A 13,360-nucleotide genomic window follows, 5' to 3' on the forward strand; every position below is an offset into this window, starting at 1 on the left:
AAATTCTGTGAAGCGTACAATTGTCTTGCAGGTATGGAAATATGATGTATTTTAGTGTTACTTCAAATACAAGCTTTTCATTGACTATGAATGAGTACTATGACAGTGTAGTGCTAAAACTTAACATGAAGTGGACTAATAAGTGGTCTGTTCACACAGGTGGTCTCTCAATAGAGGTGATCTCTTTACACAGGTGGTCCTCGGTCTAGGCAGAAGGGTCAAAATAAAGAAATGAAAAACCCAAACAAACAAACACCAAGATCATCTTGAGACTTCAACTTCACAAATTCAGTTTATATCATAATCATGGGATAATATCATCAAATTCTATATTGTATACTCGATAAAGTTTTGGTTGTCAAAATCAAATAATGAAAGGCTTTTTTATATCTTTTAGAACAATTTTAATGCAGTTGTTATCCTAATGTCCTGTCCTGATGATGGGATTCACACTTCTGATCACTTTTTGTGATCATTTTTCATGACATCTACAGATCAGATTCTAGCTTTCCATACTTATAGCAGACAATTCATGTCTGCCAAGCAGGATTGTACTTCAACCAGCTTCAGCTATTTATTATTGATGCTGAGGCTCAAATTCTGTGTACATCTGAGATCGCAGTTGGGAAAGTTGACATCATTGCATGTCTTCAAACAGAGTAATCTAAACAAAATTGGTGAAAGTGTAATGTTTGTATTTAAAGTAATTAAAATTGTAGAGAAGACCAGCACACATCACATTTAACCACGTGCTCCATTTTATTTTTCACCGGAAGTTTTTACAAATTTTCACAGGTGTCACCTAATACTCATAAAGGACCCGGAGACGGGCATATGTTCCGGAATTCGACTTGCCTACATTTCATCACCAGTATACAGCCATATACACTACATCCCGCCCCCAACTGAAAAATTTGAGGAATACAAATTTTATGACTGGCGATGAAATGCAGGAAAGAAGAAACATCATTCAAATCAATAATGAACAATCTACATGAGGAAGCAAAAATAGGAAAAATACCACAAGATCAACTTAGATAATACATTTGATGCATGATAACAATTTCTTCAAGTATCCATTAAGAATTATAAGCAGGAACCAGCTGTAACAGCTGCATGGTTATCCTACAAACCAGTAGAAAGTACAAATAATGCACTCACTATGTTTTAAGTTATCAAGATATAGATGGGGAAAATTGAGAAATTATGCAAAACCATCATTTCATTCAAAACACTTACAAAATTACCCCAGCGCTGAAGGTATACATACTCTCACACATACGCTGCCTGGACAATTAGTCAGCTTTACTCAACATCTTTGATGTCATATTCATTTTCTGGCATAAATCATAATGGTATACAAGAAGTATAATTCACTAAGCAAGCCTGATCTCACAACTGGTATATAAAGAATACTGTATTATATCATCATGGTAAACATCCTCCTACCAAGCAACAGCTTATTCTGAAATTTCCACTTCTACTCTACCACATGCAAAGATTAACATTTGATTTGAAGTATTATATATGCATCACAATGGATTCTCGGTGAACAATAAAAGTTTGTAAACAGCATGACATCATTAAAGATTACAAAATGGTTCACTATGCTAATTTTTTTTTTCAAAAAAAACTTCATTCATGAAACAAAAGAACACTTATTACTCTAAAATGATACCCATGCAATGCATCTAAATGTTTGAGTAGAATGCATAAGCATGTTAAATTGAAAATAATCAATATTGTAGTGGGATCATACTAGCAAGACATCTAAATTGCATGTTGCTTATAAAGGCATTAAGATTATATAATAAAGAAATTATACAAAAATTTTGGAAATCTTGGTAGGAACATTATAGCTCTGTGGAAACATACATTATTTGCCATCAGATGAATTCTTTAGAAAAACTCAGTAGCGATGACAATTTACGTGGAGAGAAAAAAAAACCCACAAATGATAATGCATTCTTGTACATGGTAGGAAAAAAAATAAAAAAAAGAATTATTCATTCCTTAAGCACATATTCCATTCATGAAAATGAAGGTATGCATGTCATCATAAAATGTAGGGGTAATCCTAGTGTAACAATATCAAAATAGTTGTAGCACATATCAAAATTCAGTACCTATCAAAATTCAATATCAATGAATAATGAAACATTGTTAATAGACACATCCTATATATTGTCATAAAATCGAATGTCACTGAACAACCTTTGGTGGTTTCTTAGACATTGCTCGAATAGCGGCCGGGTTCAAATCTGCCAATCGGACCCAACGAGCATTTTGCGAGGGCTCTCCAACGAAGTGAACAAGGTATTTTATGTCAAGTCCAGTCCCTCTCTGAGCTAAAACTCGTTTAATCTTGTAGTAATGATGGTCACTGGAGGAAGATGATGATGAACAAAGATCCACATTGCTGGAATCACGAAACCGTACAGGTTTCTTTATGACACGACGAGCGCGTGGTAATACACCAACAGGCGGACCAGAATGGTCAACAGTTTCAGATTTCATTCCCTGATCCAATTCTGAAAACTCAGGAGGAAGTTGAGAATCTTTGATGTGCGAGGAATCGGCCAAAGAAAATTCCGCAATAGTTGAAAGATGCGAGTCACTTTCATGCTTGTCAGGAAGATCCAGCACAACATCCTCAGTTTGGACGGCAGAGTCAACTTTGACAGTGGATGTGATATGGAAATAGTCTGTTGGGGTGGGAGCACGCACATAAGCACATTTTAGTCTGTCTACATGTACAGGTTTTGATCCAACCTTGTTGGTCTGAGGATCACGAATCATTACCATGTGCTCAGAAAGTTTTTCATGAATAACATAAACTCCTTTATAAAGGTTTTGTAGCTTTTGTCCTGTTCCTGTTGGTTGTTTGTACAGATACACATAATCACCAACATCGAGTTGAAGAGGTCGAGCCTTTGTATTAGCTTGATCCATCATCCTGGTTTGAGACTTGGTGACATTATCGAGCATAATTGTACGAATGACCTCCATCTTCTTGCAAACCATATCAACATATGTATGGATGTCGATAGGAATGTTGTCCAAAGTAGCTGTGATATTGTTGAGAGGAAATGCAGGACGCTGGCCAAAGATGATCTCAAATGGTGAGTATCCGGATGTTGAGTTGACTGCACTGTTCATTGAAAATACAATGGCAGGCAATATTTCTTCCCAGTTATCTTTGGCAGTGTTCATGAAAGGTGTCAGTTTGGTGGCAAGAACGCGATGTGTGCGCTCACAAGCTCCCAAACAATGGTGCACATAACTGGGAGTGAAGTCTTGATGGATTTGCAGTAGACGACAAATTTCTTTGGTAACTTTAGCGGTAAATTCAGATCCCTGATCGGAGACAAAGGTATCACAGACGCCAAAATTTGAAACTAATTGAAAAATAGCACTTCCAACAGTTAGAGCATCAGAATTAGCAATAGCAACAGTGAATAAGTATTTGGAGAACATGTCAACGGCTGTGAAAATGTAGGATTTCCCTGATGATGAAACGGGGAGGGGTCCATATAGATCAATTTCCCAAACCTGGAATGGTTTGTTAGGGGTAGGGTAGGCAGTAATGCTGTTCCTTGTAGCTGAAGGTCCTAATTTCCTTTGTTGGCACGCATCACATGAACGTACATAGTCGCTCACAAGTACAGAAAGTCTTGGGAAATAGTAATGTTCTCTGACACGGTCCAACATGTCTTGTATTCCACCGTGGCAAACTAAGGTAGAATCATGATACAACTGGAGAATAGTAGGTATCAACGGTTCTGGTAGTACCAGTTGGTAATGACACATATTCTTGGTTCGTTTAGATTTAGCCACACGAGAATGGAATAGTAATGAGTCTATGAGCACATAATCTGAGCTTTCCAAGAGGATACGACGGGCATCTTTCTGCGACGCGGGAAGGTCACCACTGAGTAAATATGTGATAAGAGGCTGAAAGTGTGGATCGGCTCGTTGCAAACTGGAAATGTGCTCAACACTAAAATCAGTCACTTTGAAAAACTCAGCCTGTTTAACATCCGATACTAATGGTGGATTTTCTGTCGGATCACTGGCAGTATCCTGTATATAAGGGTTGTCTGGTAAATCATTTTTACACTTGTCAGCATCGGTATTCTGTACATAGGGGTTGTCAGATAAATCATCCCTAGACTTGTCAACATCGGTGTCCTGTATATAGGGGTTGTCAGATAAATCATCTCTAGACTTGTCAACATCGGTGTCCTGTATATAGGGGTTGTCAGATAAATCATCCCTAGACTTGTCAACATCGGTGTCCTGTATATAGGGGTTGTCTTCTGCACAAACACTAGATTCATCACTAGCAGTGTACTGTTGTAAGTCCAGTGTAGAATTGTCTCTAGGAACATGTTCTTGATCAGACACATTGCTGGAACTCGAGGCAAGATCCTGATGTTGCCTGACAATGCATAATGTATCTTGTCGGGTACAAGATTCGGAACTGTCATAAATGGGCTTAGCATTTTCAACCGATGTGTCTAACACTTTGGCCTTAAACGTCTGCGATAAATATTTCCGGGAAACGATCTTCCTTCGACGATGTGTGAGTTTGACGTTTGAAAATACATTATCCTCAGCATCAGCATCGTAATCCTTGTTAGGGTCCAACTGAATGGTAGAAGGTAACACTGTGACATTATTCACTTGAGCATCTGTCTTTTCTCCCTGTAGTAGTGATGCAAGTGTTTGGCCAGAAGGTAACGTAATTGGTTTAGGGGTGGTATCATCAACAAAGGGAAAGTTCAGGTCATCTTCTGCTGGACTCGAATCCATAGTGCCTACTAATGGGAATGGGTGGCAACGTGAAAAGGCATCAGGAACAACCATCTTAGCTGCAGGTTTGTACACAATGTTGAAGGTAAACTCCTGAAGAATAGCAATCCATCTCTCGTAGATAGCACCTTTTAGCTGTTTCTGGAAAAGAGGCTGGAGCGCCTGATGATCACATTCCACTGTAAAGTGTCGGCCGCGGAGGTAGGTGACGTTGTCCAAAACACTGTATACTAGTCCAAGCAGTTCCAATTTTGTAGGACCGTAACTTTCTTGGTGCCGGTTTAATCCTTTAGACCCAAACCGCACAACACGATGAGTACCATCCTGGTGTATCTGATATAACATATACCCAATACCTTTGCTGGACGTATCGACAGCAAGCCGAAACTCTAAGTCGTAATTTGGAAAAGCTAATGCCTCTGAATTTAACAGAAGAGATTTCAGTTTGTCAAAAGCATCTGTGTGTACGGAAGTCCATACAAACCTAGAATCTTTCTTGAGAAGCTGATTCAAAGGATGAGCTACACTGCTAAAATTTGGGATGAATTTCCGAAACCAGTTAAATAGGCCTATAGCTCTACGTAGTTGCTTCTGAGATGTAGGAACTGGATATTGACGAATAACATCAACTTTATCCACTGGAGGTCGAATGCCGTCCTTCGAAATTTCGTGACCGAGAAAAGTACACCGAGGTCTGGCGAAGGAACACTTTTTTGGATTCAATTTTAAACCAGCCTGGGGTAGCCGTGAGAAAACATCATCCAGGTCCTTCAAATGTTCCTTAAAGGTAGGGGAACAAATGAGAACGTCATCCAAATAACAAAGCACAGACTTGAAAGTAAGACCTCTCAAAACAGTATCCATCAATAATTGAAAGCTGTTGGGGGCTGTACAAAGTCCCATGGGTAGGCGTAAAAACTTAAAGGTCCCAAAGCACGTATTGAAAGCGGTGTATTTTGATGATTCCTCAGTGATGCCCATCTGGAAAAACCCAGAGCTCATATCAATGGATGTGATGTAATTAGGAGAACTGTTAACAAATGACTCTGTGAGCTCCTGTATGTTGGGTATGGTATAGCGGAAAGGCTGTGTTTGGGAGTTGAGATAACGGAAATCGCAGCAGAATCGGTATGAGGATAATGGTGATGTGTTGATTCCTTTTCCAGGAGGCTTCTTCTTTGATACTAAAACGATGGGGCTTGAAATAGGAATGTCTTCGTCAATGCTGACAGGGGAGATAACACCTTGTTTAAGAAGTTCCTCCAACTGGGAACGCAATACCTCTCTCTTGTCTGGCGACAGGCGGTACGGCTGATGATGTTTTGAAACAAAATTTGGGGACAAATGTATACAATGCTTAACAACATTAGTATAACCCAATGAAGGATTTTCTTCAGTTACAAAAACATTTCTATGACTATAAATACACTCTTGTAACTCAACTCTCTGTTGAGGTGATAAAACATCAGTATTAAAATCAAAATATGAAACAAATTTCTGAAAATCTTTGTCTGGTTTGGTAGTACTACAAATGTCACTTTGACTAGCTTGACTATCATTGACCATTTTACTATCAATTGTACCATCACTCACAATCTGAATATCAGTCCTACTATCACTCACTGCCTGACTATCAATATTACTATCACTAACTGTGTGACTAGTAATCTTACTATCATTCAATGTCTGACTAACATCTGGACTATCAATTCTACTTTCACTAACTGCATGACTAGTAATCCTACTATCATACAATGTCTGACTAACATCTGGACTATCAATTCTACTATCAGTGATTATCTGGCCATCATTTTGAATAGCTGTTTTTCTATCACTCTCTGTTTTACTTTCATAATTAATATTACAACAATATGGTGTGTGACTGTCGTCCACAGGTATCACTTGAAATGAACCATCAAGTAGGTCAAAATTTGCTAAAACAGTGTTCTTTCTGATGACTACTGGGGTTGAACATGGGTTGAGAATTTTAACAGGAACCAATCTAGAATTATGAACGGTGGTCACAGATCTAGCTATAAGCAACCCAACTTTCTCTGTCTGCTTGCTGGCTGTACACAATCCCTGTGTCCCCATTACTGAACCTTTTGGTAATTTACCCAATACCACACATTCTGACAATGGATTTACAATAAACTCTTGTTTACACTTCACCTTTAACCTTTTTGTACCAAATTGACCTGAGCTGAAATCTAGTACAATTTTGTGAGCAGCCATAAATGCAGACCCAAGAATGAGAGGGTGTGAAGTTTGACGCATGATATGCACTTTAAATCTACATGGACCATGGGGTAAGTGCGCCATGACACTAGCTGTACCCAAAACATGGACTTGTTTAGAATCAGCAAGTAACACATTACAAGCACTGGAATCATCCATTGTAGATTTACAAGATTTGGGCAAAGAATGATAAAATGAATCAGACATAACATTTATGCTACAGCCTGTGTCAAGTAAAGCAGCTATCCGCTGGTGTACAAAAGTAATTGGCATAAACATAAATTTGTTATTCTTAGTGTCTGTATCACTATCTGTATCAATACATGTATCGGCAGTGTCAATATTATCGCTTTCAGACTCCTGACCAGTCGAACTACTATTTTCAGTCACTGACATCCTCAATGGTGGTGGGCTACGGTGTCTGTTTTTGTTTACCATCCTCCCGAGAGGCCGCGATATATGCCCCCCGGGGTTATCCCGTTTCCCTGGGCATTGTTAGAAAGTGGATAATGTGTATAGGGTCCATGCTGAATGTTCTGAACATAGGGTATTCCTGGAGACAAAGCTGGAGGGGGTTTGGAGGTATCTGCTGCTGGAAATCGTTGACAGTGTATTGCAGGGTGGCCATACTGTCCACAAAGCTGGCATTGCAATTCACACACAGGGTCACCTTGACCTGTCCACAGACAATCTCTCTACGATGACCTTGACCTTTACAACGATAGCAGATCAGTGTCCTTGATCCATGTCCATTATCATGGGAATGACTCATTACTTGTGGTGAAGAACTGGTAATATGACGTTGAAGGTTGTCAACAACAATGGTCAAGTTCTTTACCTGTTCCTTCAGATCTTGTATACAACTGTCCTTTTTAAAATCTGGTGTTTGTTTAACAGCAGCCACATATGCCTGTGGGTCTATGGGTGGGTGGGAGGGGAGACCCGGCCCTCCTGGAAATGATTGAGTTCTATACCCAGCTGCTGCTCCACACTGTGCTGAGTGCAAGGCTTCTGTAAGAGTGTGACACATACCAGCTCGGACGAAAAATGCCAATGCTGGAGGAAGGCCTTCAATAAATTGGTAAATTAAGTCTCTCTCAGGCTTGTCTAGTCTACGGCCTTTCTCAACAATCTGTCCATGGTAATCCTCTAATGGTTGACCTGGATGTAAACACAGTTTATGGAATGCAGCCGATTCTGCCATTATTGTAGGGTCAAGATGATCTTTCACCAGGTATTGTTTACGGAAAACTGTCTCTAAAGTAGCCCAATCCTGTTTTTGATTAGAGCCAAGTGAGTGGAACCATGTGAGAGCTGGTCCATTTAAATGTATATGAAACGCAGCCACTTTTCTGGCCGGGGAGGGGTCTAAATGTAGACCACTGAAAGTTATATAACTGTCGAATTCCGATAGGAACTTGTCTGCATCTTCGTGACTGTACCCGCTGAACTTTCGTAACGAAACTTTTTCTGATGACATTGCAGGGACAAGTATCACAGGGGCTGGCTGTACAAGTGGTGGGGGATAATGAATGCTCCCCTCGCGATCGGTGCTTTCAGTTTTGCGATCTGTGTCCTCAACCTGGGGATGATTAGTATTAAATTGGGGTTCACAGTCTGCTTGCATATCATTCCGATTCGGTGGGATAAGTGTGGGACTTGGTGGTACAGTGATATCGTGCAACAGTAAACTGGTATTCATGATAGTTAATGTTCGATAAAACACCTTTCGTAGATAACGTTCATACAAATGGACGGGAATTTACCGCTTGATGATTCACCGGGATCCCTGAAGGATTCTCCACCATGTAATGTTTGTAGTTAAAGTAATTAAAATTGTAGAGAAGACCAGCACACATCACATTTAACCACGTGCTCCATTTTATTTTTCACCGGAAGTTCTACAAATTTTCACAGGTGTCACCTAACCCGGAGACGGGCATATGTTCCGGAATTCGACTTGCCTACATTTCATCACCAGTATACAGCCATATACACTACAACCGTTATTTTTTCTATGACATTAGAAACGAAAAACTGCCCAAAATTTGGATCTTGACTCTTTTCCAATGCCTTTTCCTTCCTAATGTCTCATTGTCAGGAAGACTACTGGATCGGTTCCAACCCGTGACATGCCTAACCCATGGAAATTGTACTTCGTGTTCCCAGCATGTCGCTTAGTCTTGAAAGAGGTGCACAAGGAAAAGATAATCCATTTTCATTGACCATGCATCCCCAACCTATGATATTTAAAAGTCGCAATTGATTCGATATTCAAAGGCATGTGCCCATTTTCACGTTTTCGTGCAAGAAGTCGTCAACTTGCAGCCAATCTCGTAACATGATTTCAAAAATTGATGAAAATTATGGTGAAGTTTTACGGTCGTCATAGTGATGTCATATAGAAATATTCTGTTTCTTTATGTGACGTGATGCTAGATGTGTTTGATGCTTGTTAGTTTGCCTGTTGGTTCATACTTACTTTATCTGACAAAGATTTACATGGAAAGTGTCATCGATGAAGCAAAAGACGCTTATTCCCCCGGAACACCTGGCTTTATTTTCCTTGTCTTTTTTTCCAGGAGTTTCTATGTAATTCTTTCTTTTGTCCATATTTTCCATTATTTTTTTTTATTGAATTTGAGTTTACATTTTGACATTATGGCATTTTCTTGTTGTTTTTTTTCACTAATATCTTGTTTTGGATAATTCCACGAACATCCAGTGTGTGTTTTTTTGAGAATGTATATCTTACCACCCATCAACCCTAATTGTACACAAAATGCACGAAATACAAGTTAAATATACTTATAAAACATCCAACTGCAAAGTGTAGCTGTTTTGCCCCCCTCCCCCCTAGAACTCTTCAGTATTACGAGGGTCTATTCACTTGTGGGTCTTTTGTATATTTATTTGAGTGGAGACACGCTTCAAAGTATACACAAATACTCAACGTTCTTTTGAAGTCTTTGAAGATTAAAAATTATCAAATTCATTGAAGGTCGTGTTTAGTGTTTCTCTGTGTCATATTATTGACATTTATTATGACCAATTTAGATTTTTTTTCTGAGCCTCGTAGGTTTAAAAAATCATTACTTAGCCCTAGACTGTCTCTACATCTAAATTTGTATTAAAGCCCCAATATACGTAAAAATCACCATAAAAAAAACAAACTTTACCTTATTTTCCCCGTAATGTATGTAACAAAACAAATACTTTCCTTTAATTAAATAAAATAAAACTGACTGTTTTCAATTTAAATAAAAATTGAAAAAATCGGAAAATAAGCAATGTGGGACCCACAATAATTCATACCGCTCGTAGCGATGACATTGCGCATGCGCATATTCCGCGTGTGTAAACATGGCAGACACAGTACAGACGTTCACCAGTCGCTTCCTTTTTTCCCAATCATACATCAGGCCAGTTCTGAAGTCTTACGTTATAATTGTGCGTCGTATCGTTTCTAAACTAATTATTCCTTCTAATAATTTCCCAAAAACTGAATGTTTATCACAGGAATACCTAAAGTCTACGACAAGACTTCGCAAACAATGTTTGTAAACAAAAACTTACCGTAGACATATCTGCATGTGCTTCTCTATAAGTATAAACCTCCACTCTCGCGAGATCAGGTCATGAACTTTCCGACGTGGTTCGGCAACAATCGTAATTTCGATGGCGGCGTGTTTAAAATGGGGGTGTGTTTACAAATAGCGGGTTTCAACTGCTCATATATCAATACTTTATGCACAAAGTCGTGGTAACTATTGTTTGAATAACTTAATTTTAACTACATCTTAGAGAATATCTCAATAATTATGTGTGATTCTACACTAAATTTTTGGTGAATGTTACGTATATTGGGGCTTTAAAATGTATCATTCACGAGTTTGTACAATCTTAAATCCGTTGTTTTGCTTTATTTTATCAAGTTGCACGTGAGTACTTGTAAAAAGATCACTAGTCCTTAGTACTGTTCACTCTTCATTCGTTATTTGTAAACATTTGTTTCAATCGTTATCACCTCAGTGTACGGATCATGTAGTTATCGCCGTAACACGGAAGCTATTCTGAAGCACGTGATATCACTGGACCTAGATATTGTCCTAGTGACCATCAGCTGTTAGGGGTTACAGACGGGTGGACAACATGACATGATCATGAATCGACACCGAAGCAAGGTAATTTGGTTAAATATCTGGGCTATAACCAATATTATTAAATATCCTCACAACTCACAATCAGTTTATATACTGTCTACACTATGTAATTTATTCCCGGCGGTACTTAGATAGTGACTGTGTCACATGTTATGTCTTGTTGTAACTATAGACATACTGTTATAACGAAGTCGGAAATTCTGCTGACACATCAGCTGTGTACAACTATACCAACAAGAGTATCGGGTGCTGACGTAAGGCTTACATTTGTCGGACATTTCGAGGTTTAAATGCCAAATAAAATATGTTAATATCGTCACGTTTCGATTTGTATTTATAACTCTATGTAGGACAAGTATAATGTTATCGAGTAGAGAACAGGTTATCTCGATATTTGAAGTCTTTATTCTATTCAATAAATAATAACTATGGTGTAAAGTTTTCATAATACCTAAATAACGAAATTTCTCATCACCAAAAAGGCTGGAAAGGAACATATTTGATAGCTCTCTACTAGCAGACAGTGATCTATTGACCAAGTAAGTCTTCAGTCCATGTCTCAATAGGAAGTGTATGGGTATTTGTAGAGGCCCTGTAGATGAAGGTTAGATCCCATTGACCAGTGTCTTTTTTTAAGTCCATGTCCCAAGTAGTCATGTATGTATTTGTAAGGCCCCCGTAGGTTCCATTTCAGCCAATGTCTCGAGAAAAAGTACGGAAGTCGGTAAGTATTTTTTTTATCTCGTACCAACGACTAAATTTTCTCCTAAGTACAACCTAATTATCTCGTAATAACGAAATAGTAATGACAGATTTGCTCATGTATACTGCATCTGTCCAAAACATACGAATGCTTGATGGATTTCCGGGCGAAATTCGACAATGTGTTGGACGGCGATGTGTGGGTGATGGACTTTTTGAGATAGCATTTTGTAAACAAGTATGATGCTGAGAAAACATATCAGTGTTCCTTATTGATTAAATTATTAGATAACTGAAAATATCTTACATATCTCAGAACATTCTTTATCAAATAAGACGGGACGTCAAGACGATATTATGTATATTAAGCATTATTCGTAGTTTGCAAATAATATGGCACTTAGGTCATGTCGACAACAGATGGTGCGATACATTAGCAGTTAATTAAGTTTGTGATATGTCAAAATAAACGTAATGTAAATAAATACATTGTGTCAGTATATATTGTATACATTGTGTCAGTATATATTGTTTTATAATTTATAAATTAATATTACATTTTACCGAATCAGTAGATTAAGTATTCTAAGATCGAACTTTGTTCATCGTTTCAACCGGGAAGAGTGATGTTATAATTGTTTATCTTTTTTCTCATCAATGATATATAGGTAGTACACTTCAATTCGATCACATTATGGAGCGCCTTCCCGTCCAGATTTTCGACTTTTCTTTTGATCTCTTTGGATTTGCCTCAGTCGCCTCATGGGCTTAAAATTTTAGGCCGTCGGCATCATTGATGAGTCCTATAAGGACGAAACAACCGTGTGGTTCAGTTTATAACTCTAGATTCGTATTAAAAGGTGTTGTTCCATCGTGTGTCTTTTGTACAATATTACAGACGAGAAATTTGATTTTTTTTGTACGTTTGTCTGTTTATCCGTCTGTTCCTCGTTTTATATTCCAAATGACTTGTTTATTATTCTAATATTGTTACTTGTTCACCTTTCTGATCTTTTTTGTTGTTTATGTGTTTGTTTGTAGTGACTTTGTCGTGCGTCCGTTTCTTTCATCGCGGCTGATCGGCAACATTAAGAAGCCATTAAATAGCCATGAGGGAAGAAATTCTCCTTGCTTGGTGTCGTCAGTGTTTTTCATATTCGTTTTCATTATCCTCCTTTTTACATCTGGTGACTTGTTAGAAGACGTAAATGCTTTGATACTTTGTCTACTTGATTTACTTTTGGGTATCACCAAAATGTGCGGTTATTTTACCACACGCTTTCATTATGCTAGCGCTATATATTGAGAAATGCTATAAAGTAGCCATTCAGTATCCGAACACTTGCCGATATGTTATATTTTCAGATCAGGTGATGAAAAAATGACAAAATGTGCTGTTATTAGATTGATCATAGCATTTAGAAACGGATACGGAATACATC

Source organism: Ylistrum balloti, unplaced genomic scaffold, assembly GCF_031769215.1.
Source record: "Ylistrum balloti isolate Yb309-2 unplaced genomic scaffold, AGI_CSIRO_Ybal_v1 Utg369726, whole genome shotgun sequence".
Classification (NCBI taxonomy): Eukaryota; Metazoa; Mollusca; class Bivalvia; order Pectinida; family Pectinidae; genus Ylistrum; species Ylistrum balloti.